The sequence below is a fragment of the Scyliorhinus torazame genome, chromosome 24, assembly GCF_047496885.1.
Source record: "Scyliorhinus torazame isolate Kashiwa2021f chromosome 24, sScyTor2.1, whole genome shotgun sequence".
NCBI lineage: Eukaryota > Metazoa > Chordata > Chondrichthyes > Carcharhiniformes > Scyliorhinidae > Scyliorhinus > Scyliorhinus torazame.
The window spans coordinates 32,949,848-32,977,073 of NC_092730.1; the positions used below are offsets into that span (position 1 = coordinate 32,949,848).

Here is a 27,226-nt window from a genome sequence, read left to right on the forward strand (position 1 = left end):
CCTTCACAAAGCCATGCTGACTATCCCTGATCATATTATTCCTATCTAGTTGATTATAAATCTTGTCTCTTATAATCCCCTCCAAGACTTTACCCACTACAGATGTGAGGCTCACCGGTCTATAGTTGCCGGGGCTGTCTCTGCTCCCCTTTTTGAACAAAGGGACCACATTTGCTGTCCTCCAGTCCTATGGCATTATTCCTGTAGCCAATGATGACATAAAAATCAAAGCCAAAGGTCCAGCAATCTCTTCCCTGGCCTCCCAGAGAATCCTAGGATAAATCCCATCAGGTCCCGGGGACTTATCTATTTTCAGCCTGTCCAGAATTGCCAACACCTCTTCCCTACGTACCTCAATGTCATCTATTCTATTAGCCTGCGGCTCAGCATTCTCCTCCACAACATTATCTTTTTCCTGAGTGAATACTGAGGAAAAATATTCATTTAGTATCTCGCCTATCTCTTCAGACTCCACACATAATTTCCCATCCCTGTCCTTGACTGGTCCTACTCTTTCCCTAGTCATTCACTTATTCCTGACATACCTATCAAAGCTTTTGGGTTTTCCTTGATCCTTCCTGCCAAATACTTCTCATGTCCCCTCCTTGCTCGTCTTAGCTCTCTCTTTAGATCCTTCCTCGCTACCTTGTAACTATCCATCGCCCCAACTGAAACTTCACACCTCATCTTCACATAGGCCTCCTTCTTCCTCTTAACAAGAGATTCCACTTCCTTGGTAAACCACGGTTCCCTCGCTCGACGCCTTCCTCCCTGCCTGACCGGTACATACTTATCAAGAACACGCAGTAGCTGATCCTTGAACAAGCCCCACTTATCCAGTGTGCCCAACACTTGCAGCCTCCTTCTCCACCTTATCCCCCCCCCCCCAAGTCACGTCTAATGGCATCATAATTGCCCTTCCCCCAGCTATAACTCTTGCCCTGCAGTGTATACTTATCCCTTTCCATCATTAACGTAAACGTCACCGAATTGTGGTCACTGTCCCCAAAGTGCTCTCCTACCTCCAAATCCAACACCTGGCCTGGTTTATTACCCAAAACCAAATCCAACGTGGCCTCGCCTCTTGTTGGCCTGTCAACATATTGTTTCAGGAAACCCTCCTGCACACACTGTACAAAAAACGACCCATCTATTGTACTCGAACTATATCTTTTCCAGTCAATATTTGGAAAGTTAAAGTCTTCCATAATAACTACCCTGTTACTTTCGCTCTTATCCAGGATCATCTTCGCCATCCTTTCCTCTACATCCCTAGAACTATTAGGAGGCCTATAAAAAACGCCCAACAGGGTGACCTCTCCTTTCCTGTTTCTAACTTCAGCCCATACTACCTCGGAAGAAGAGTCCCCATCTAGCATCCTCTCCGCCACCGTAATACTGCTCTTGACTAGCAGTGCCACACCTCCCCTCTTTTGCCTCCTTCTCTGAGCTTACTAAAACACCTAAACCCCGGAACCTGCAACATCCATTCCTGTCCCTGCTCTATTCATGTCTCCGAAATGGCCACAACATCGAAGTCCCAGGTACCAACCCATGCTGCCAGTTCCCCTACCTTGTTTCGTATACTCCTGGCATTGAAGTAGACACACTTCAAACCACCTACCTGAACACTGGCCCCCTCCTGCGACGTCAAATCTGTGCTCCTGACCTCTATACTCTCATTCTCCCTTACCCTAAAACTACAATGTAGGTTCCCATGCCCCTGCTGCATTAGTTTAAACCCCCCCCCCCCCCAAAGAGCACTAACAAATCTCCCCCTCCCCCCCCCAGGATATTTGTGCCCCTCAGGTTCAGATGTAGACCATCCTGTCTGTAGAGGTCCCACCTTCCCCAGAAAGAGCCCCAGTTATCCAGACATCTGAATCCCTCCCGCCTGCACCATCCCTGTAGCCACGTGTTTAAATGCTCTCTCTCCCTATTCCTCATCTCACTATCACGTGGCACGGGCAACAACCCAGAGATAACAACTCTGTTTGTTCTAGTTCTGAGCTTCCATCCTAGCTCCCTGAAAGCCTGTCTGACATCCTTGTCCCCTTTCCTACCTATGTCGTTAGTGCCAATGTGGACCATGACTTGGGCTACTCCCCCTCCCCCCTAAGGACCCGGAAAACACGATCCGAGACATCACGTACCCTTGCACCTGGAAGGCAACATACCAAACATGAGTCTCTCACGCTCCCACAAAATCTCCTATCTGTGCCCCTGACTATAGAATCCCCAATTACTAATGCTCTGCTCCTCTCCCCCCTTCCCTTCTGAGCAACAGGACAGACTCCGTGCCAGAGGCCCGTACCCCATGGCTTACCCCTGGTAAGTCCCCCCCCCCACAAGTATCCAAAGCGGTATACTTGTTTCTCAGGGGAACGGCCGCAGGGGATCCCTGCACTGACTGCTTTTTCCCAGTCCCTCTTACAGTTACCCACCTATCTCCAATCTTTGGTGTAACTAATTCCCTGAAGCTGCTATCTATGACCCCTTCTGCCTCCCGAATGATCCGAAGTTCTTCCAACTCCAGCTCCAGTTCCCAAACTCAGTCTTGGAGGAGCTGGAGATGGCAGCACTTCCTGCAGGTAAAATCAGCAGGGACACTAACTGCATCCCTCACCTCAAACATCCTGCAGGAGGAACATTGCACTCCCTTCCCTGCCATTCCTCTAACTTTCTACCAAGATCTGGCTAACCACTAAATTAAATTTTTTATAAAAAATAAGAATAATATAATAAAATATGGTACTTACCTCAGACCAATGGGTTTTATTATTAGGTCAGAGGAGGAGGGCGGGTGGGAGACACTACACGTGTAGTGTCTCGGGTTTCCTCTCCACCAGAATTTATTGGTGAGGGTCTTCCCAGACGTCCGCGGGTCGACTTCCTGTTCCCGCCTAAAACACTAATTTTTTAAAAAAATTCTCAGCTCCTGCTGAAATTGACTAACCAGTCAGCTCCACTCCCGCCGAAATCGACTGGCATGCCCCTGCAAAGACAAGTGCTTTTAAAGGACAGACTTACCTCCCAGCAGCCACTTCCGCACTGCTCCCGCTGAAACTGACTCACCAGCTGATTCTCCCGCCGAAATCGACTGGCCTGCCCCTGCAAAGACAAGTGCTTTTAAAGGACAGACAGACCTCCCAGCAGCAACTTCCGCACTGCTCCCGCTGAAACTGACTCACCAGCTGATTCTCCCACCGAAATCGACTGGCCTGCCCCTGCAAAGACAAGTGCTTTTAAAGGACAGACTTACCTCCCAGCAGCCACTTCCACACTGCTCCCGCTGTAACTGACTCACCAGCGGATTCTCCCGCCGAAATCGACTGGCCTGCCCCTGCAAAGACAAGTGCTTTTAAAGGACAGACTTACCTCCCAGCAGCCACTTCCGCACTGCTCCCGCTGAAACTGACTCACCAGCTGATTTTCCCGCCGAAATCGACTGGCCTGCCCCTGCAAAGACAAGTGCTTTTAAAGGACAGACTTACCTCCCAGCAGCCACTTCCGCACTGCTCCCGCTGAAACTGACTCACCAACTGATTCTCCCGCCGAAATCGACTGGCCTGCCCCTGCAAAGACAAGTGCTTTTAAAGGACAGACTTACCTCCCAGCAGCCACTTCCGCACTGCTCCCGCTGAAACTGACTCACCAGCTGATTCTCCCGCCGAAATCGACTGGCCTGCCCCTGCAAAGACAAGTGCTTTTAAAGGACAGACTTACCTCCCAGCAGCCACTTCCGCACTGCTCCCGCTGAAACTGACTCACCAGCTGATTCTCCCGCCGAAATCGACTGGCCTGCCCCTGCAAAGGCAAGTGCTTTTAAAGGACAGACTTACCACCCAGCAGCTACTTCCGCACTGCTCCCGCTGAAACTGACTCACCAGCTGATTCTCCCGCCGAAATCGACTCTTCCAGTAGAGTCGAACGTTCATCCAGTAGAGGCGGCAGAAGAGTGTTCTGGGAGAAGTCAACTTAGTCACCTCGACTGTACTGTGGCTAGCTGAAACCAGGTGTCAAAGAGTGGATAAGACTGAAAGCAAAACTTTGGTACCAATAAAGAAAAAGGCAGATGTGCTGCTGACAAATAGCAACTTGTTTCCGTTTGGTGTGATTGAGAATATGAATAGCAGAGGATGGTTTCGATCCATCGACCTTTGGGTTATGGGCACAGAACACTCCCGCTTCGCCACACGGCTCGTGGCTCGTTCTTTCCGTGGTCGGACTTGAGGCAAAGTTTGAAGAAATCTCTAACAGCGTGATCAATGTTCCCAGAGAGGCGAATCTGCCGCCCCGAACTTCATTCTATGAAGATGATTCCAGTCACTCCCCACTTTCCCATCAGAACAACGTCACAGAAGAAATCACATCACCTTCACAGAACAACCATCCCGCAGGAAAGTGAAGTATCTGAACTATGCTGACCAGAATCAGTGAGCTCAAACGTGTGTTCTTGTTGAAAGAAAAAAATGAGGATGTGAATAGTTGTGTGGCTACCGCAGGGCAGTAATGTTGTAGCTCCTGGTTTAAGGAGCAGAGTGCCGCAGCGGAAGCGTGCTGGGCCATTAGCCCGAGGTCGAGGAATCGAGGGTATTCTCTGCTATTTGTATTCTCCCTCACAACAAAAGTAAACATAACGCACGTTCCTGTTTGCTTTGCAGCAAATAGCTATCAGAAACTTTCTTGCAGTCTCATCCCGACATTAGTCCCAAGAATGAAAGAGACAGCATGACACATTAGAACATTGTAATGCTCACACATCGGGAACCACAGAGAAAATGCTTCAAAGTCTCAGCAGATCTGACAGCATCTGGAGGGAGAGAAATGAGCTGACGTTTCGTGTCCAGGTGACCCTTAGTCAAAACTGCTCGGGAAGCATTATCCAGTAGTACCGAACAGAGGGGCAATATAGATATAAAGCGATATCCAGTAATAACTCACAGGGGGCCAATAAGGAAATGAAGCTTTATCGAGCAATGAATCACAATAGCAGTCGAGTTCCCAACGTCCCCTTTTGGACGGATGTGAACAATCCAACCTGCCAGACTATTTACAAGAGAAGGCGAATTTTACCCTTCTCTTTGGATCAATATGAATTCCTCAACCAGACTCACCGAAGCAGATTGTCGAGTCATGAGCTGGGCTTCTGCCGGTGGGATCTTGCTGTGCATATTTAAGCCGGAATCTCATGTACTGAGACCAACGCTTTTCCATTGAAAGGGAGGTATTGGATCTTCCTGAGGTGGAAAATCTTGCTGGAGAAATTTAACCTCGTGGAGGAAAAGACAATATCAGGAGTGGGATTCGAACCCACGCCTCCAGAAGAGACTGCGACCTGAACGCAGCGCCTTAGACCGCTCGGCCATCCTGATGCGTTGAAGCAGAAATTAAGATCCGTGCACAAATCGACTTAAAGTCTGCCTTCATCTTGATTCCATTTCAAACAAGACATGCTTTCCCTACTTTTGACCCCCAGCCAGAGTCCTGTATCTGAGTGCCATCCTTGTCCAAACCGCTGGTGGTTAAGGAGCTTCTCATTGCTGCATTGATCAGTTTGCTCTAATCAACAAGGTCCGGTTTCCCGCTCTACCTGTTCCTCAGACGAAGGTATTGAAAGTCTAAGATCTGAGGACGTGAAGTATCCAATTGGAGAGTTGCATTCTGGCAACTGCAATATCTCTCCACAGCTGCTTCCGGTGCTCCTTTCACAGACAAGTAGCCGAAGAACCCCTCAAGTGTCCAATCAGGTGAACGTTCGTCCAGTCGAAGGGGCAGAAGAGTGTTCTGGAAGAAATCAACTTAGTCACCTCGACTGTACTGTGAACAGGTGTGAAAGAGTGGATAAGACTGAAAGCAAAACTTTGATACTAATAAAGAAAAATGCAGATGTGCTGCTGACAAATAGCAACTTGTTTCCGTTTGGTGTGATTGAGAATAGTAGAGGATAGTTTCGATCCATCGACCTCTGGGTTATGGGCACAGAACACTCCCGCTTCGCCACACGGCTCGCGGCTTATTCTTTCCGTGGTCGGACTTGAGGCAAAGTTTGAAGAAATCTCTAACAGCGTGATCAATGTTCCCAGAGAGGCGAATCTGCCGCCCCGAACTTCATTCTATGAAGATGAATCCAGTCACTTCCCACTTTCCCATCAGAACAACGTCACAGAAGAAATCACAGAAGCTGGGCTTCTGCCGGTGGCGTCTTGCTGTGCATATTTAAGCTGGAATCTCATGTCCTGAGACCAACGCTTTTCCATTGAAAGGGAGGTATTGGATCTTCCTGTTATAAAGAAGAAGGCAGGTGTGCTGCTGACACATAGCGACTTGTTTCCGTTTGGTGTGAGTGAGAATATAAATAGGCTTGCAACTTGCTGGCGAGGCCGTCGCCGGTGATGATGACGTGGCGTGGACTCGCTGAACCAGGTTCAGGAGCTCGAGCACCGAGCAGGGACGCTCTGTCAGGCCCGACGATTTCAAACCACAGTGTTGCCTTGATCGCCTTGTTGGATACCCCTCGTTGACAGGAACCATTGGCAGCTATGGCATTGCCATTGTAGTCATGGAACTGGCAGGCCGGTGGAAGAATGCTTGGTCTGGCGCGCATGGTGTCGAGGCCGGATTTTGAGATGAGGTTCGCTGATGCGCCGGTGTGAAGTTTGAATCGGATGCAAGCCTTGTCTCATTTCATTTAATTTCGATTTCATTTCATTAATTGTGTGGACAGCACACCAGTCGTCGATCCACACTGAGGATCGAGAGGCGTTCCGCGTTGTGGTGGAAGGAAGCGCATGTGTAGTTATGATGCCCACCCGGTATGGGGACCTGACGCACTCAGCATCAGGGTCTGTTGGGCTGTCGGGATCGGAATCTGGCATGCCTTGTTGTATTGAGCGGACACTTCTGCGCCGCAGCTGGGATCGCTGGCTGCTGAGCGGTGGAGCAGATCTGCAAAGGGCTGCATAGTGGCCAAGCTTGCCACACTGTAGACACCGGCGTCCTTTTGCCGGACATTTCCGCTTTAAGTGGGTGGACCCACAATTCGGAGATGTCATGACGCCGCCGACAGGGCATTCCGTGCGCCATCGTGCATGCGCAGTGCGGTCGGTCGACGTACGCACCTGTGCAGTCGTGTTTTCGGCCTCGTCGTCCCCTCGGTAAGGGCGCACATGCGCAGGGACCTGGGAAAAGCGCAAAAAGTGACCACTCTCCTCGATGCTCAGGCCCTGCATTTGAACAATGGCCTGCACCCGTTCCACCTCGTGGGAGGCCAGTTTTGCAGTTTCTGCCGCCCTGATGTGGGAGTAACGATTCTTAGCATGCTCATGGATAACGCATGTCTCGATAGCAACTGAGAGGGTCAACTGTTATACTTTCAGGAGCTGCTGCCGAAGGGAGTCGGAGTGGACCCCGAAAACGATCTGATCCCGGATCATGGAATCTGCCATCGAGTCATAGTTACATGACTGCGCTAGGATGCGGAGATGGGTCACGAAGGACTGAAAAGGTTCATTCTTACCCTGAAGCCTCTGCTGGAAAAAGTACAATTCAAAGCTCTCATTCACCTCAGTGTCGCAGTGGCTGTCAAACTTCAGCAGGACTGTTTTGAATTTTGTTTTGTCTTCGCCGGCAGCGAACGTAAGGGAGTTGTAGATGTGGATGGCGTGGCCCCCGACGGTGGAGACAAATAATGTGATCTTCCTGGCATCCGATGCTGCTTCGAGGTCTGAGGCCTCGATGTACAGGAGGAACTTTTGCTTGAAGATTTTCCAATTGGCGCCAATGTTGCCGGTGATGCGGAGCTGCGGAGGAGGCTGGTGTTTTCCATTTCACCGGATGGCTGCTTCCTGGTCAATGCTGATTCACTCGAGGTAGGTCCGTAAAGATCAGTATCACTCTGTTACCATGATGTGTTAGGCAGGTAGGCTCAATGTGGACTGCACTCGATGCAGGGAAGCTAAAAACAGACGTCGAACACTGGAGAAAATCCAACACTGTTTTATTCAACGATAGAACTGATACACATATTCAGCTGTGGGTCGACACTATACTGAACTGACTGGAGACCTTGTAGTAGCCTGATCAGACTTACTAGCTACCGCATGGTGTTTGCACTTGCTAGCTCGTGGACTCTGACTGTCTCAGTGGCTGTGTCCAGAGAGAGCGGGAAACCTAGTGCCCTCTGGCTTTATAGTGGTAGTGTCCTGTTTGGTGATTGGCTGCACTGTGTTGTGCTTACTGGTCATCCTGTGTGTCCATCACTGACTGTCTGCATCTCATTATATACATGAGTGGATATTATGACAGACTCCAAATCCAATGGTCTTTTTCCGCGGAGATTCTATCCCTTCTCACAGACAGACTGGGAGACTCGTCATCGCATGAAAGCAATAACTTCCTGGAGTGATTCCAGGTTGGGTTTCTATCGCATAAATTGTCAATGAATGTCTTGTTAAACGTGGTTCAGTTAGCGGAGTGGCTGTGGCTTGGTACTTGCAATCAACTGGGGTTCCCCCGCACAGATTCGAAACCTACCTGCACTGTAGGCAGCACGGTAGCACAGTGATTAGCACAGTTGTTTCACACCTCCAGGGATCTGCCTTTGCGGAGTCTGCGCGTTCACCCGGTGTCTGCGTGGGTTTCCTCCGGGTGCCTCCGGTTACTTTCGGACGTTCGGTGCAGACTCAAGAGGCCGAATGTCCTGCAGGGATTCTCTGGATAACAAATTAGAATCGTCAGAACTCCGACATTGACGGGATGTTTAAGGCGTCTGACTGATCTTCATCATGATGCGATCAAATGTTTGTATCTTTCAGACTTTCCGCGGTGTTAACATGGTGTTGAAGTGTTTCCCATCAGTCCATTCAGAACAATCCTTCAGCTGATATGATGGAAATGTAATTTGCTGACAGAAACAACATTCCCAACACTTCACATCTGGCTGCACATCTGGACCAATGCACAAAGACGACCTTCTTCCGTTAGTTATTGGGGATATTAAACATCCATGAGGTGGTTTGGTGAAGTCAGGTCATATGGCGAGTTGGCCGAGAGGTGATGGCGATGCGCTGCTAATCCATTGTGCTTTGCATCTGCGGGTCTGAATCCATCCTCGTCGATGATCCATTTCCTGCGTCTCCGCGTTGGGCCACTTATTGAGGGTGACCTGATGATTCATTCAGTGTATCCGGAACTAGGATGGAGTTTAGATTCGGAGTTCAACAGGCCTGAGGAGTGAATCTTCTTGCACCATTCTCTATACCGATGTTCCTAATCCTCTGTCTGATAATCGATTTAAATCACGACACCAGCTTTGGGCAGGAGTTTGGCACCATGAAAACTTGCGGCTTCAGAATCTCTAAAACAGACGCCAGCTTCATCTGGGGCACTGCTGGCAGATTTTGCCTTTCCAGAACCGGCCGCCCAGCCCTGAAATCAAGTTCATCAGATGACCTCATTACACTGTAAGACGGAGGAGCAGAAGTAGGTCATTCGGCCCATCCTGTCTGCTCCACCATTCAAAGAGAATATGACTGATCTGATATAATCCTCAAATCCACTTTCCCGCCACATCCCCATAATCCTTGTTTTATTTACTGATTAAATCTTGAACATATTAACTGACCCAACCTCGACAATCCTATTCGCTGAGAAACGATATTTCCACAGATACACTATCTCTTTAGAGAAGAAATTACTCATCATTTCTGGCTTAACTGGGCGGTCACTTACCCTGAGATTAATCCCTCAGGTCCCAGACTCTCCCACGTGGAGAAACAACCTCTCAGCATCCACCCTGTCAACCCGCCTGAAAAGCAATTAAATCTGTGAATTTGAATGGTGGGAATTATTCCCTGTCCCAAAGATTAGTTCAGGCCTCTGGATTCCCAATCCAGTGACATAATCTTTCATCCCTCTGAACAACAGTTGATTCGGCTCATTATTAAACATCTTGGGCCAGTGGGCCGATGAATGGCAGATGGAGTTTAATTTGGATAAATGTGAGGTGAGGCATTTTGGTAGCTCAAATCAGTGATTGACCTATTCAGTTAATGGTAGGGAGTTGGGGAGAATTACAGAACAAACAGATCGAGGAGAACAGGTTCACACATCCTTGAAGGTGATGTCGCAGGTGGACAGGGTGGTGAAGAAGGCATTCAGCATGCTAGGTTTTAAGGTCAAAATATTGAATCCAAGAGTTGTGATGTCTTGTTCAAGTTGTACAAGACATGCTGGTAAGGCCACACGGGAAATACTGTGTTCAATTCTGGTCACCCTATTTTCGGAAGGATATTGTTAAACTAGAAAGCGTGCAGAAGTGATTTACAAGGATGGTACCAGGACTTGATGGTGTGAGTGAAAAGTAGAGGCTGGATAGGCTGGGACATTTTTTTCCTGGAGCGTAGGAGGCTTATGGGTGATGTCATAGAGGTCTATGAAATAATGAGGAGCATAAATAAGGTAATGAGGAGCATCTGAACGGGCTGCCAGAGGCAGTGCAGTGGTAGTGGCGGGTATCATTTTGATTTTAAAAATCAGTTAGACAGTTACATGGGCAGGTTGGGTGTAGATGGATATGGGGAAAATGCGGGCAAGTGGGACTAGCTTAGTGATAGAAACTGGGCGGCATTGACAAGCTGGGACGAAGGGCTGTTTCCATGCTGCCAACATCCACTACTCTTTGACTCTGTCTGTCTTCCTGATGATATTAGAATATCCTCCACAGAATTGTATTGAACCGATTGATACATAATATTTTATTCTATATTTTATCCAAGTCAAACAGGTACTGTGGATTCATCAGGGGATAAACAAAATACTAGGATGAGAGCGAATTGAATGAACAATGTTCCCAAAAATTATATTCCAAAAAGAGCCCTGCAACGTTTGGATGGAAAGGTGAAACTTTGAGCGGAGAAAGGAAAACTCGGCTGACAGTAAGCTCCACCGGATTTCTATATCAAACGATCGCGGTGGGACTCGAGCTTCCAATACCTTCATTATGTTCACCGAAATCAGACGCCTTAGCCATTAAGCCACGCGACCACCGCATGGGACATACGAGCCGATGTTTATCGCATGTGAATAAATACTGTGATTCTCTCTGTTTCCCTAGAAACCAGTACAATGCAGAAGGAGGCCATTCGGCCCATCGACTCTGCACCGACCCTCCAATCCTGCACCCCACTCATGCTTTAATTTGGATCGAGACTGGGACGTTCGGTGCTGTTCCATGTAAAGCAAAAATGAACTTCGAGGATATTTCCAATGTAACTGTTTTTCTTCCGCAAACAATTGAATCAGTGAAATTGTGCGTTTCGGGAGCTGGGATTTTCGAGTCTCTCAAGGCTTCTCTCCAAATCCATTGGTCATTTTAAGGTAGATTCAACCGCTCCGCACATAAACACCGGGGCACCGTTCATCGCAGGAATGCAAGAACTTCCTGGAGTGATTCCAGGCCGGTTTTATAATGTTTAATGAATGACATATTGAACCGGGCTGCGATGGTCGAGTGGTTAAGGTGTTGGACTTTCCCCAGCAGGTTCGAGCCCTGCTCCCAACGACTGTGACTGAAGAATTAATCGATTTTTAGTCAACGGTTTGACACAACGTTCGCGACTTAGCAAATTCTAATATCCTCAGGAAGAGGGTTAATGGTATTTTGGACATCAGCCCGGCTAGTTTAGTCGGTAGAGCATCATAGATTATCATAGAATTGCATCGAGTCTGTACCGGCTCTTGGAAAGAGCACTCTACCCAAGGTCAACACCTCCACCCTATTCCCATAACCCAGGAGCCCCACCCAACACTAAGGGCAATTTTGGAGACTAAGGGCAATTTACCATGGCCAATCCACCTAACCTGCACATCTTCGGACTGTGGGAGGAAACCGGAGCACCTGGAGGAAACCCACGCACACACGGGGAGGATGTGCAGACTCCGCACAGTGACCCAAGCCGGAATCGAACCTGGGACCCTGGAGCTGTGAAGCAATTGTGCTATCCACAATGGTACCGTGCTGCCCTCGTGCATGGGACTCTTAATCCCAGGGTCGTGGGTTCCAGACCCACGTTGGGCGCTTCCATATTGTAATCTGAGAGTGTTGAGCTGAACGAACTGATTTGATAATAGGAACACAAGGTTATGTTCCTGGACTGGGAATCCAGAGGCCTGAACTAATCTTTCGTGACAAGATTTAATTAATCTGGAATTGAAATTTCATCTCAGCAATGGCGCAGGAAGGTTCTGCTGCAGACGGATCATATTTCCACAACTGGGAACACATTTACACAACAGGGAATGATTAGCACAACCACAGTGAAGTTCTGTCACCGGCAGAGTCACGGTTCCAACAGAGAGAACAGTTACACAGCAGAGAGCTCAGTTACACAGCAGAGAGCACAGTTACACTGCAGAGAGATCAGTTACACAGCAGAGAGCTCAGTTACACAGCAGAGAGCACAGTTACACAGCAGAGAGCTCAGATACACAGCAGAGAGCACAGTTACACAGCAGAGAGCTCAGTTACACAGCAGAGAGCATAGTTACACAGCAGAGAGCACAGTTACACAGCAGAGAGCTCAGTTACACAGCAGAGAGCACAGTTACACAGCAGACAGCAGAGAGCTCAGTTACACTGCAGAGAGCTCAGTTACACAGCAGAGAGAACAGTTACACAGCAGAGAGCTCAGTTACACAGCAAGAAAAACATTTAATTGCCTATCTTTGTGGAACAGAAAATCCCTTTTTGATAAATAACCAGTTTTTCCATCTCAGTACCTTGCTGGTTTGCTCGGCACCTTTTCTGTGTGTCATTGTGTGTGTGTCCTGATAGTCTCTTCCTGCTTTCCTGTGTCTTTCTCTGTCTGTCACAGCCGTGCTGATGTTCCGTGTTATTGCCCAGCCAAGGTGAGCTTCACAACACGTGGTTCTCGTTTAAGAAAAAAATAGTTACGTGGCTGCCGCAGAACAGCAATTGCGAACACGGCGAATCTAAAAAGCAGAGTGGCGCAGCGGAAGCGTGCTGGGCCCATAACCCAGAGGTCGATGGATCGAAACCATCCTCTGCTATTGATATTCTCAGTCACCCCAAAATTAAAATGACGCTATCACCCTGCGGCACATCCGCCTTTTCTTTTCAGTAGATTAGTATCAAAGTGTTGCATCCAGTGTGATCCGGACATTTGCCCAGGAATGAAGCAGACAGCATTACATCACTGTGAAGCTCAAAGTAACAAAATAGGGAAGCTCTTCAATTCACTCTCACTGAGGAAAACAGACATCATCTGCTGTGGTGTGTGAGTATTATTGGTGCCAATATCACATCTCCACTGACTGGAATGGGTTATGTTTTATTAGCACAGTCATGTCATTTGGTAAAGATCGAACCGGGAGATTTTCAGTGTTTTCAAATCCTTTAACAGCGAGAACGTGAAAAGTTTATATAATAACTTCCAGGAATACCCCACAGAGGGGTAATAAGCATATATAACAATATCCAATAATAAACCACTATAGAAACCGAGATCACAGTTTCGCCACTCGGACGGATGTGAACAATCCAACCAGACTATTTAGAACAAGCGAAGATTCCTGCCTCCAGCCACCTCACTTTCTCCAGCTCTCTTCCTCAGCTCGAAACACAGGAAAAGACGCAAACGCCTCCAATCAAATTATTATTGCGATGGCCGGGAATCGTACCCGGATCAACTGCTTGGAAGGCAGCGATGCTCACCAGTATCCCCCCATCACTTACTGCCGAATGTTGAGCCCTTTTGATGCTTTGCATTAGTTTGATAAATTGTTTCGTAAACAACGTCTTACTATGTTTATGTTATTTCACTCCAATTTAAAATGCTCCTGAATGAAAGTGTCCGTGTCGTACGGCTCCCGGTCAGCCAGGAGATGGCACCAGTCCACAATAAAAGTATTTATTTCTGATGTTCTGTGTGTCATTACATGGGACTCTTGCTCTGGCCTGAGACCTTACCTTGTCCTTGTGTCCTGATGCTGCCGTTTGCACCCTGGTTAAGTAATCATAGAATGCCTCCAGTGCAGAAGGAGACCATTTGGCCCATCCAGTCTGCACTGACCCTCGGAAAAAGCACCCCAACACGGCCCAATCGTCTCCGAACCGTTTGGATACATCAGGTGTCAGTCTCCTCTGGAGACGGGGGTTCAATCCCACTCCTGACATTGCCACTGATTCTCAGCTGCGATAAAATGCCAGAGGTCCCGGGTTCAAAAATCCGGACGAGCCCGGATGGTGTCATTGACTGAAATCGGGAGGAGGTTTGAGCTCCCGGGAAGTTATTGCAGCGAATATATCAGTGCAGAACACGTGAAGAAACGGACAGGGTATTTAAAGGTCGTTTGATCATGGTGTGGGATTCTGAATTTCTCCTCAAGTAAAAACAGACGCACGCTTGTGCATCAGCGCAGCTGGCTGAATACAATGGTTATTTGTACCTGATAAACCTTTGATTTGACAAACGCGCTTGCGGGATGAGGTGGCCGAGTGGTTAAGGGGACGGGTTGTTAATCCATTGAGCTCTCCGTGCGTGGGTTTGAAACCCATCATTGTCGATTTTTCATCCTGCTTTCCCCCAGTGGGACTCATTTTTCCAAAGTATCTGCAATCACTGATGTGACAATCCAGTCCAAGTTGTGAGGCCGGATTGCATCGAGTTGTGTTGGAAGCGCGAGAATTAAAATTCAGTCTTGTTCCGATTGAGATGCATTGATCGGGTAGTGAGGTCGGAACCACTCTGTCTATTGGGTAGTGTCAAAGCCAAGCGACATTTCATTGTTCGAGAGAATGAGGAGTTTAGGGAATCAGGATATTTACCCGGCAAAAATCTGCTGGAGGAGGGAATGAGGGGAGTCCAAAAATGTATTCAGAACCTTAATGTAGCGGCGGCAATGCAGATTCACCAGAATGATACAGACATAGAAGGTTTCAATTACGAGAACAGATTAGAATTATAGAATCATAGAATGGTTCCAGCACAGGGTGCGGCCATTCCGCCCACCGTGCCCATGTCAGTCGCCCAGAGCTGGAAAATCTCAGCAGACCTGACAGCATCTGTGGAGCGGGAACCAGAGAATGGGAAGCAGGGTCAGACTGGACTGGAAACTGTAACTCTGTTTCTCTCTCCACAGATGCTGCCAGACCAGCCGAGTTATCCAACATTGTCTATTTCTGTTGCAGCATTTTATGAAGAATCTCCAGAGCGGCCTTGCCGGCGTTTCTATTTATTTATTTAGTTCTGTATAAATTTAGAGCACCCAATTTTTTTTTCTCCAATTAAGGGCCAATTTAGCGTGGCCAATCCACGTACCTTGCACATCTTTGGGTTGCGGGGGTGAAACCCACGCACACATGGGAAGAATGAGCAAATTCCAGGCGGGCAGTGACCCAGGGCCGGAATGACGCTTCTATTTATGAAGACTGGTCCCGTATGGGCACTAAGGGCAATTTATCCAATCCACCTAATGCACGTCTTTGCACTGTGGGAGATATCCGGAGCACCCGGAGGAAACCCACGCAGACACGGGCAGAAGGTGCAGACTCCGCACAGGCAGTGAATCGAACCTGGTACCCTGGCACTGTGAAGCCACAGTGCTAGCCACTTGTGCTACCGTGCTTTGTGCCCAGAGAAGTTATTGCAGCGAATATATCAGTGGAGTACAAGTAAAGAAATGAAAACGACATTTTTAAAAAACCGCACGCTTGTGCACCCAGCTAACTGGCTGAATGCAATGGTTGTATGCAACCCCGATAAACCTTTGATTTATTTGCTGAACAAGAATTTCCCCATCTCCGCCTTAAACATAATCAATGTCCCGCTTCCGCGGCCTTCTGAGGCAGAGTTCCAAAGTCGCGCAACTCTCTGAGAGGGAGAAATCTCCTCATCTCCGCCCGAAAAAGAGCGACATCCTTGTTTTTAACTGCCCAGTTGTTCTGGTGTCATCCACGAGCAGTGAGATTGAACCAACTGTTTGGACAGCCCAGTAGCACAATGGTTAGCACAGTTAGTTCAATATTCTCAGATAATAATATGGACGCGGCCAACTGGGAGGTAGAGTCCCATGCTCTACTGACTGAGCTATCCGAATCTCCGCATGTTTGATTAAACTGCTCAAAAATATAAACTGAGCGGGTCAATCTGAAATATCCGCAAACATTTACCAGCATTGTGGCTTTGAACGGAGTCGTTTCGGGAACATTCCCACAGAGAGAAATTCCTGGAACCAGCGACAGAAAATCCTCCTGAGCCTGACGTGATTTGAACACGCAACCTTCTGATCTGGAGTCAGACGCGCTACCGTTGCGCCACAAGCCCAAGTGCGGACCGTTGCGGGTTTCTCCTCATAGATTTATGTTTTATTTATACCCAACTGTGCGAAAGAAACGCAAAGAAGTTCGATTGAGGGATACTAAAGGGCCCTGAAGTCAAGCAGCTGTACCACGTGGTTAAGGGGATGCACAATAATCCATTGTGCTCTGTACACGTGGCTTCAAATCCAATCCTGGCCTGTAACGTGTCTGTTATGTCTCTGTTTCGTCCCCTCATGGGGTTGTGGTGATCCACTGTCATAGGAGATGTAAGGTAGGATAAATAATAAATAATAATTTATTACTGCGATGGCCGGGAATTGAACCCGGGTCAACTGCTTGGAAGGCAGCTATGCTCACCACTATACCACCATCGCTCACTGACTGGAGACGTGTCCTTTTGGTTCTTTAGATCAGTTTGATTAACTGTTTCTTATCAAGTACTTACTTTGCGTAAGTTATTTCACTCCAATTTAAAATGCTCCTGAATGAAAGTGTCCGTGTCCACAATAAATGTACATTCTATGTGTCATTACATAGGACACTTACTCTGGCCTGAGACCTTAACTTGTCCTGTGTCCTGATGCTGCCATTTTCACCCTGTTTAAGTAATCATAGAATGCCTCCAGTGCGGAAGGAGGCCATTCGGCCCATCGAGTCGGCACCGACCCTCGGAAAGAGCACCCGATTTCGGCCCAAACGCACCTAACCTTTCGAATACGTCAAGATGGCCGAGCGCAGGTCACAGTCTCCTCTGGAGGTCAGGGCTCGAATCCCACTCCTGAAATTGACTTTTCCTCCGCGAGGCACCATCCAAACCTGGAACCCCTCCCTAACAGCACTGTGTGTGTACATACACCATATGGACTTGCAGCGGTTCCAGAATCCCCTCACCGCCCATTCTCACGGTCAATTAATGATAGATTGTAAATGTATGGCCGAATCAGCGACAATCAAAGCCAGAGCCCTTGTGATTAGCTGAACATCCTCAGACTCTGTAGCTTCGTCCGGTAAAGTGTCTGTTCCCTAAAGAAAAATTTGGACTCAAATCCCAGCCCAGCCTTATTCCGTTTGACCACCTGTGCGATTGAGAACTTCCTCCACAACAGGGGGAAATGTGTTGGATTTCTAGTCGGAAAATATGCCTTTTGCAGGTTTAAATTCAGTAGAATATCTACAGAGATTGCAACGCAAGTACTGATTTTAGCTGCCATCATCCAGTTGTTAAATCTTTCCACTAGAAACCCACTGGATCTTTCCCTTTGACTTGAGTCCTGCTCCCAGAGGATCAGTTCAGTATTTTCAGGAATATTATATTTTGAATGCTCTGTGTCCAGAGAATTGTGACGCTGAAATTGCTCACACTTCTCTCCATTGTTATCTACTCTGCAGGTATTGACTACACCTTCGAATGGAGACATGCTCGCAGGGCTGTGAGAGAGGCTTTCTTTCAGGCGTGAGGCCTCGTTTGGTCCATCAGCAGCAACCGGGTGCCTGCAGAGAAACTCGGAATACCGAGCCCCTCTTCCCAGGATGGACTTAATCAGGGACAAGATGTTGTTTGAAGAGAGAATCAAAGGTCTGAAGAATTGGTCTGAGATTCCTGGCGTTTTGTGAAGAGACCAAGGTGGTGGAGCAATGTGACAATAGCAGGATACGAGTTTGGGATATTATCCAGTCTGTGCTGGGGGGCTGCGGGAAGGACGTTGTCTTGTCTGCCCACCCAAGCTGAATGTTGGGATTGAGGTGGTGTTCTGATTCCGAGAGGAGGGTGAAATCCTTTCACTGAGTTTCAAGCTCACAGTTCGGTTGAGTGTCTTGAGTTACAGGAAGATACAGACGGGATGGTCAAATGGGCAGAAAAGTGGCTGATGGAATTTAACGCTGAAAAATTAGATGTGATCATTTGGTAGGGGGTTTTCGCAGTAACTTAATTGGAGTGTTAATATAATCCTATTTGTGACAATGAAGAATATTATATTATTATTGTAGAACTAATGTGAATGGCCTGACACTGGGAAGTCCTGAGGAACAAAGGTCATAGATCTCTGAAGGCAAGGTTAATAGGGTGGTGGAAAAGGCATTTGAGATATTTGTCTTTATCAATCGGGGCATGGATTACAAAAGCAGAGAGGTCATGGTGGAGTTGTATAGAATGTTGGGGAGGTCACAGCTGGAGTACCGTGTGCAATTCTGGTCACCACATTATAGGAAATATGTGACTGCACTGGATGGGGTGCAGAGGTGATTCAGCAGGATGTTGCTTGGGATGGAACATTTAGGATATGAAGAGAGGTTGGATCGGCTTGTTTTCTCTCTCACGCAGGAACAGAGATGACTGAGGGGTGATCTCATCGAGGTGTACAAGATTATGATAGGTATAGACAGGGCGGATAAGGAGCACCTGTTCCCCTCAGTTACAAGGGGACACTATTGTTCTGTGATTCTGTTACAGATCAGATCTTGGAGGTATCGCTGCTGTATTGCCAGGTGGCGTGGTGTGATCCGGAGAGCAAAAGCTTCCATCGAGGACGGGGTTCTCAATAAGAACAAACTGGAGGTGTGGGATGTTAGGATCTGCTCAGCACTGATTCATTTTTATTCATTGTTGTGTCCTAGAATAAACACGTGGATTGTAGCAGTCCATTAAAAACAAAAATAGAATTCGGAAATTTCTGGCCAGTAACTTCACCATGTCCACGTTACATCACTCAGCATCCTCAGCTGCATCACATCTGGTCCACGTTTCCTCAGCAGAGAGCAGTTTCACAGCAGAGAGTACATTTCCACTGGAGAGATCGCAGATTCTCAGCAGAGCGCACAGTTCACGGCAGAGAACACAGTACCACAGCAGAGAGCACAGTTTCACAGCAGAGAACACAGTACCACAGCAGAGAGCACATTTCCACAGGAGAGGTCTCTCTCTGACACAGTGTGTGAGTGTGGGATTTAGTCTCTCTCTGATACAGTGTGTGAGTTCTCCCTCAATGCTCTCACCTTCTGACCTATTGCTCACGTGCCCACTCCCATGGTGTTGAAGTGTTTCCCATCAGTCCGTTCAGAACAATCCTTCAGCTGATATGTTGGAAATGTAATTTGCTGACAGAGACTATATTTCCAACATTTCACAACTGGCTGCACATCTGGACCAATGGAAAAATACAACCTTCTTCCGTTAGTTGTTGCAGATGTTAAAGGTCCATGAGGTGGTTTGGTGAAGTCAGGTCATTTGGCGAGTTGGCCGAGAGGTGAAGGTGATGCGCTGCTAATCCATTGTGCTTTGCATCTGCGGGTCTGAATCCATCCTCCTCGATGATCCATTTCCTGCATCTCCGTGTTGGGTCACTTATTGAGGGTGACCTGATGATGCATTCAGTGTATCCGGAACTAGGATGGAGTTTAGATTCGGAGTTCAACAGGCCTGAGAAGTGAATCTTCTTGCACCAATCTCTATACCGACATTCCTAATCCTCTGTCTGATAATCGATTTAAATCACGACACCAGCTTTGGGCAGGAGTTTGGCACCATGAAACCTTGCGGCTTCAGAAGCTCCAAAACAGACGCCAGCTTCATCTGGGGCACTGCTGGCAGATTTTGTCTTTCCAGAACCGGACGCCCAGCCGTGAAAACAAGTTCATCAGATGATCTCATTACACTGTAAGACGGAAGAGCATAAGTGGCCCATGGGCCGATCCTGTCTGCTCCACCATTCAAAGAGGTTATGATTGACATGATATAATCTTCAAACCCACTTTCCCGCCTTATCCCCATAACCCTTGATTCCCTTACTGATTTAATCTTGCACATATTAACTTCCCCAGCCTCGACAAGTATTCGCTTAGAAACAATGTTTCCACAGATACACTGTACTCTGAGAGAACAAATTACTCATCATTTCTGATTTAATTGGGCGGCCCCTTACTCTGTTCCTCTGTTCAAGAAGGGTAGCAAGGATAATCCCGGGAACTACAGGCCGGTGAGCCTTACGTCAGTGGTAGGGAAATTACTGGAGAGAATTCTTAGAGACAGGATCTACTCCCATTTGGAAGCAAATGGACGTATTAGTGAGAGGCAGCACGGTTTTGTGAAGGGGAGGTCGTGTCTCACTAACTTGATAGAGTTTTTCGAGGAGGTCACTAAGATGATTGATGCAGGTAGGGCAGTAGATGTTGTCTATATGGACTTCAGTAAGGCCTTTGACAAGGTCCCTCATGGTAGACTAGTACAAAAGGTGAAGTCACACGGGATCAGGGGTGAACTGGCAAGGTGGATACAGAACTGGCGAGGCCATAGAAGGCAGAGGGTAGCAATGGAGGGATGCTTTTCTAATTGGAGGGCTGTGACCAGTGGTGTTCCACAGGGATCAGTGCTGGGACCTTTGCTCTTTGTAGTATATATAAATGATTTGGAGGAAAATGTAACTGGTCTGATTAGTAAGTTTGCAGACGACACAAAGGTTGGTGGAATTGCGGATAGCGATGAGGACTGTCTGAGGATACAGCAGGATTTAGATTGTCTGGAGACTTGGGCGGAGAGATGGCCGATGGAGTTTAATCCGGACAAATGTGAGGTAATGCATTTTGGAAGGTCTAATGCAGGTAAGGAATATGCAGTGAATGGTAGAACCCTCAAGAGTATTGAAAGTCAAAGAGATCTAGGAGTACAGGTCCACAGGTCATTGAAAGGGGCAACACAGGTGGAGAAAGTAGTCAAGAAGGCATACGGCATGCTTGCCTTCATTGGCCGGGGCATTGAGTATAAGAATTGGCAAGTCATGTTGCAGCTGTATAGAACCTTAGTTAGGCCACACTTGGAGTACAGTGTTCAATTCTGGTCGCCACACTACCAGAAGGATGTGGAGGCTTTAGAGAGGGTGCAGAAGAGATTTACCAGAATGTTGCCTGGTATGGAGGGCATAAGCTATGAGGAGCGGTTGAATAAACTCGGTTTGTTCTCACTGGAACGAAGGAGGTTGAGGGGCGACCTGATAGAGGTATACAAAATTATGAGGGGCATAGACAGAGTGGATAGTCAGAGGCTTTTCCCCAGGGTAGAGGGGTCAATTACTAGGGGGCCGAGGTTTAAGGTGAGAGGGGCAAGGTTTAGAGTAGATGTACGAGGCAAGCTTTTTACGCAGAGGGTAGTGGGTACCTGGAACTCGCTACCGGAGGAGGCAGTGGAAGCAGGGACGATAGGGACATTTAAGGGGCATCTTGACAAATATATGAATAGGATGGGAATAGAAGGATACGGACCCAGGAAGTGTAGACGATTGTAGTTTAGTCGGGCAGTATGGTCGGCACGGGTTTGGAGGGCCGAAGGGCCTGTTCCTGTGCTGTACATTTCTTTGTTCTTTGTTCTTTGTTCTGAGATCATTCCCTCTGGTCCTAGACTCTCCCACATGGAGAAACAACCTCTCAGCATCCACCCTGTCAACGCCCCTGAAAATCAATTGAATCAGTGAATTTGAACGGTGAGCTTTATTCCCTGTCCCAAAGAGTATTTCAGGCCTCTGGACTCCCAATCCAGTGAGATAATCTTTCATCCCTCTGAACAAAAAACAGTTGATTCAGCTCATTATTAAACATCTTGGGCCAGTGGGCGTATGAATGGCAGATGGAGTTTAATTTGGATAAATGTGAGGTGATGTATTTTGGTAGCTCAAATCAGGGATTGACCTAATCAGTTACTAGTGGGGAGTTGGGGAGAATTACAGAACAAACAGATCTAGGAGTACAGGTTCACAGCTCCTTGAAGGTGGTGTCGCAGGTGGATAGGGTGGTGAAGAAGGCATTCGGAATGCGAGGTTTTAAGCTCAAAATGTTGAATACAAGAGTTGGGACGTCTTGTTCAAGTTGCACAAGACATTGGTAAGACCACACATGGAATATTGTGTTCAGTTCTGGTCACCCTATTTTCGGAAGGATATTGTTAAACTAGAAAGAGTGCAGAAGTGGTTTACAAGGGTGCTACCAGGACTTGATGGTCTGAGTGAAAGGTAGAGGCTGGATAGGCTGGCATTTTTTTTCCTGGAGCGTAGGAGGCTTATGGATGATGTCATAGAGGTCTATGAAATAATGAGGAGCATAAGTAAGGTAATGAGGAGCATCTGGAACGGCTCTGGCAGTGGTAGAGGCGGGTATCATTTTATCTTTTAAAAATCAGTTCGACAGTTACATGGGCAGGGTGGGTATAGAGGGATATGGGCCAAATGCGGACAAGTGGGACTAGCTTAGTGAAAGAAAATGGGCGGCATTGACAAGCTGGGCCGAAGGGCTTTTTCCATGCTGCCAACATCTATGACTCTGTCTGTCTTCCTGACGACATTAGAATTTCCTCCACAGAATTGTAGTGAACCGATTGATACATAATATTTTATTCTATTCTTTATCCAAGTCAAACAGATACTGTGGATTCATCAGGGGATAAACAAAATACTAGGATGAGAGCGAATTGAATGAAAACAATGTTAGAAGGAATTATATTCCATAAAAAGCCCTGCAATGCTTGGATGGAAAGGTGGAACTATGAGCTGAAGAGGGAAAACTCGGCTGTCAGCAAGTTCCACCGGATTTCTGTATAAAACGACCGCGACAGGTATCTGATATCATCATTAGATTCATCGAAGTCAGACGCCTTATCCATTAGGCCACGCGGCCACCGCCAGTGGCGTGCGAGCCAATGTTTATCCCATGTGAATAAATACTGTGATCATATCTGTTTCCATAGAAACCAGTAAAATGCAGAAGGAGGCTATTCGGCCCATCGAGTCTGCACTGACCCTCCAATCCTGCACCCCACTCATGAGAGGGGAGGGACGGATTTCAGGGGTTGGAATGGGGGCCAGAGTTGCTCCATCGGACCCAATATTCCAGTAGAGGGCAGGTGCGTGAGCTTTCGGAGGGTCAGTACATACTCGTTGTGCCGAATGGTCTTCATTTGCACAATAGGGATTCTCTGATTCTATGACAGCAGCGGGTTTAGGTGGCGAAGCCCTTGTGCCATACTGCCCACTCCTGACACCATGGAGAAATTCTGATCTCTCAAAGACTGGCGACCAAGGACGTGTAACAAAAAATAATTTATTTACTGTTTGAGCAGCTGCTCCAGGCTTGTGCTCTGAGCGCGATCCGGGGAGAACACCTGATCATTTTAGATGGGGAACACGTAATCACGTGACCATTCGGTCTGCACAGGCCTCCTTCTGTGCTGCCAGTTTCTGTGATTGAATTGCTTTAATTTGGATCTGGACTGGGAAGTTCGGTGCTGTTCCATGTAAAGCAAAAATGAACTTCTAGGATATTTCCAATGTAACTGATTTTCTTCCGTAAACAATTGAATCAGTGGAATTGTGCGTTTCGGGAACTGGGATTTTCGAGTCTCTCAAGACTGCTCTCCAAATCCAATGGTCAATTGTAAGGTAGATTCAACCGCTCCTCACATAAACACCGGGGCACCGTTCATCGCAGGAATGCAAGACCTTCCTGGAGTGATTCCTGGCCGGTTTTATAATGTTTTGTATGTTTTATAATGTTTAATGAATGACCTATTGAACCGAGCTGCGATGGTCGAGTGGTTAAGGTGTTGGACTTCCCCAGCAGGTTCGAGCCCTGCTTCCAACGACTGTGACTGAAGAATTAATCGATTTTTAGAAAAAGGTTTGACACAAAGTTCGCTGCTTAGCAAATTCTAATCTCCTCAGGAAGAGGGTCAATAATATTTCTGACAGCAGCCCGGCTAGCTCATTGGATAGAGCATAGGACATTTAATCCCACGGTCGTGCATTCAAGCCCTATATTGTTTCATATTGGGTTCAAGCCCCATATTGGGCGCTTCCATCTGAGAATTTTGAGCTGACCGAACTGTTTTGATAACAGGAATACAAGGTTCTGTCCCGGGACGGGGAATCCACAGGCCTGAACTAATCTTTCATGACAAGATTTGATAAATCTGGAATTGAAATTTCTCAGTAATGGCGGAGAAAGGTTCTGATTCAGACGGATCATATTTCCACAACTGGGAACACATTTACACAACAGGGGATGATTTGACCCAACCACGGTGAAGATCTGTCACCGGCACAGTCACGGTTCCAGGACAGAGAGAACAGTTACACAGCAGAGAGCACAATTGTACAGCAGAGAGCGCAGTTACTCAGCAGAGAACTCAGTTACACAGCAGAGAGCTCAGTTACACAGCAGAGAGGACACTTACGCAGCAGAGAGCACAATTATACAGAAGAGAGCGCAGTTACTCAGCAGAGAGCACAGTTACACAGCAGAGACCTCAGTTACACAGCAGAGAGCTCAGTTGCACAGCAGAGTGCACAATTATACAGCAGAGAGCACAGATACACAGCAGAGAGCACAGTTACGCAACAGAAAGCACAGTTACACAGCAGAGAGTACAGTTACACAGCAGAGAGCACAGTTACAAAGCAGAGAGCACAGTTACACAGCAGAGAGCACAGTTACACAGCAGAGAGCACAGTTACACAGCAGAGAGCACAGTTACACAGCAGAACGCACTGTTACACAGCAGAAAGCTCAGTTACACAGCAGAGTGCACAGTTACACAGCAGAGAGCACAGTTACACAGCAGAGAGCACAGTTACACAGCAGAAAGCACTGTTACACAGCAGAGAGCTCAGTTACACAGCAGAGAGCTTAGTTACACAGCAGAGAGCTCAGTTACACAGCAGAGAGCTCAGTTACACAGCAGAAAGCACAGTTACGCAGCAGAGAGCACAGTTACACAGCAGAAAGCACAGATACACAACAGAGAGCTCAGTTACACAGCAGAGAGCTCAGTTACACAGCAGGGAGCACAGTTACACAGCAGAAAGCTCAGTTACACAGCAGAAAGCACAGTTACGCAGCAGAGAGCACAGTTACGCAGCAGAGAGCTCAGTTACGCAGCAGAAAGCTCAGTTACACAGCAGAGAGCTCAGTTACACAGCAGCGAGCACGGTTACACAGCAGAGAGCACAGTTACACAGCAGAAAGCACAGTTACACAGCAGAGAGCTCAGTTACACAGCACCGAGCACGGTTACACAGCAGAGAGCACAGTTACACAGCAGAAAGCACAGTTACACAGCAGAGAGCTCAGTTACACAGCAGAGAGCTCAGTTACGCAGCAGAAAGCTCAGTTACACAGCAGAGAGCTCAGTTACACAGCAGCGAGCACGGTTACACAGCAGAGAGCACAGTTACACAGCAGAGAGCTCAGTTACACAGCAGCGAGCACGGTTACACAGCAGAGAGCACAGTTACACAGCAGAAAGCACAGTTACACAGCAGAGAGCTCAGTTACACAGCACCGAGCACGGTTACACAGCAGAGAGCACAGTTACACAGCAGAAAGCACAGTTACACAGCAGAGAGCTCAGTTACACAGCAGAGAGCTCAGTTACACAGCAGAGAGCACAGTTACACAGCAGAAAGCACTGTTACACAGCAGAAAGCACAGATACACAACAGAGAGCTCAGTTACACAGCAGAGAGCTCAGTTACACAGCAGAGAGCACAGTTACACAGCAGAAAGCACAGTTACACAGCAGAGAGCTCAGTTACACAGCGGAGAGCTCAGTTACACAGCAGAGAGCTCAGTTACACAGCAGAAAGCACAGTTACACAGCAGAGAGCTCAGTTACACAGCAGAGAGCTCAGTTACACAGCAGAGAGCACAGTTACACAGCAGAGAGCACAGTTACACAGCAGAGAGCACAGTTACGCAGCAGAAATACATTTAATTGCCTATCTTTGTGCAACAGAAAACCCCGTTTTCCTAAATAACCAGTTTGTCCATCTCAGTATCTTGCTGGTTTGCACTGCACCTCTTCTGTGTGTCATTGTGTGTGTGTGTCCTGATAGTCTCTTCCTGCTTTTCTGTGTGTCTTCCTCTGTCTGTTACAGCCGTGCTGAAGTTCCGGGTTATTGTCCAGCCAAAGTGAGCTTCACAACACTTGGGTTCTCGTTTTAAAGAAAATAGTTATCTGGCTGCCTCAGAGCAGTAATTGCGAACACGGCGGACGTAAGGAGCGGAGTGGCGCAGCGGAAGCGTGCTGGGCCCATAACCCATAAACCAACCTCTGCTATTTATATTCTCACTCACACCAAAAGTAAACATGTCGCTATCACCGTGCATCCGCCTTTTCTTTTCAGTAAATTAGTATCAAAGTGTTGCTTCCAGTGTGATCCGGACATTTGTCATTTCACATCACTGTGAAGCTCAAAGTAACGAAATCGGGAAGCTCTTCAATTGACATTCTCTGAGGGAAACAGACAGCATCTGCTGTGGTGTGTGAGTTTTATTGGTGCCAATATCACATCTCCACTGACAGAAATGGGTTATGTTTTATTAACACAGTCATATCATTTGATAAAGATAGAACCAGGAGTTTTTCAATGTTTCCAATTCCTTTAACAGAGCGAAGGGGAAAAGTGTATACAATAACGTCCAGGAATACCCCACAGAGGGGTAATAAGGACAAGGTAAGGGCAGCACGGCAGCATAGTGGAATTGCTTTGACAAAACATTGAATTCTATACACGTCAGTCTCGACTCAATAAAACTCGAGATGCATTTGTCGGCATAGTATTATTTATTTTTAACCAACTTGCAAGTCTGAATCGCATCACACAAACCCAGAACACAAGCTGCCTCCTGGGTCTTCCGAATTGAGTGCTATTGGAGACAAAGGAATCTCTACAAATACATTCAAATGACATCAAGTTTCACATACAGATTCCCATAGGCGATCCTAGACCCCTCCTGACCTGGCCATACATCCTAATTGGCTCACTTCTCATTCCTTAACCCTGGATCTCTTGTTACCCAGCATCCTTTTCTCCTCCTCCACCAGACACACCTCCCCCTTTCGTG

General features: G+C 47.4%; 4 non-coding genes across 4 annotated transcripts; 1 reads left to right on the plus strand and 3 right to left on the minus strand.

Annotated features, from left to right (window-relative positions):
* Positions 1-5,292: 5,292 nt before the first annotated feature.
* On the minus strand, positions 5,293-5,375 carry trnal-cag (transfer RNA leucine (anticodon CAG)). Its single transcript has one exon. It is a non-coding gene; the product is annotated as a tRNA-Leu (tRNA).
* A 7,624-nt stretch (positions 5,376-12,999) lies between these two features.
* Positions 13,000-13,071, plus strand: trnam-cau (transfer RNA methionine (anticodon CAU)). Its single transcript has one exon. It is a non-coding gene; the product is annotated as a tRNA-Met (tRNA).
* Positions 13,072-16,274: 3,203 nt separating this feature from the next.
* Positions 16,275-16,346, minus strand: trnaw-cca (transfer RNA tryptophan (anticodon CCA)). Its single transcript has one exon. It is a non-coding gene; the product is annotated as a tRNA-Trp (tRNA).
* A 298-nt stretch (positions 16,347-16,644) lies between these two features.
* Positions 16,645-16,716, minus strand: trnag-ucc (transfer RNA glycine (anticodon UCC)). Its single transcript has one exon. It is a non-coding gene; the product is annotated as a tRNA-Gly (tRNA).
* Positions 16,717-27,226: the final 10,510 nt, after the last annotated feature.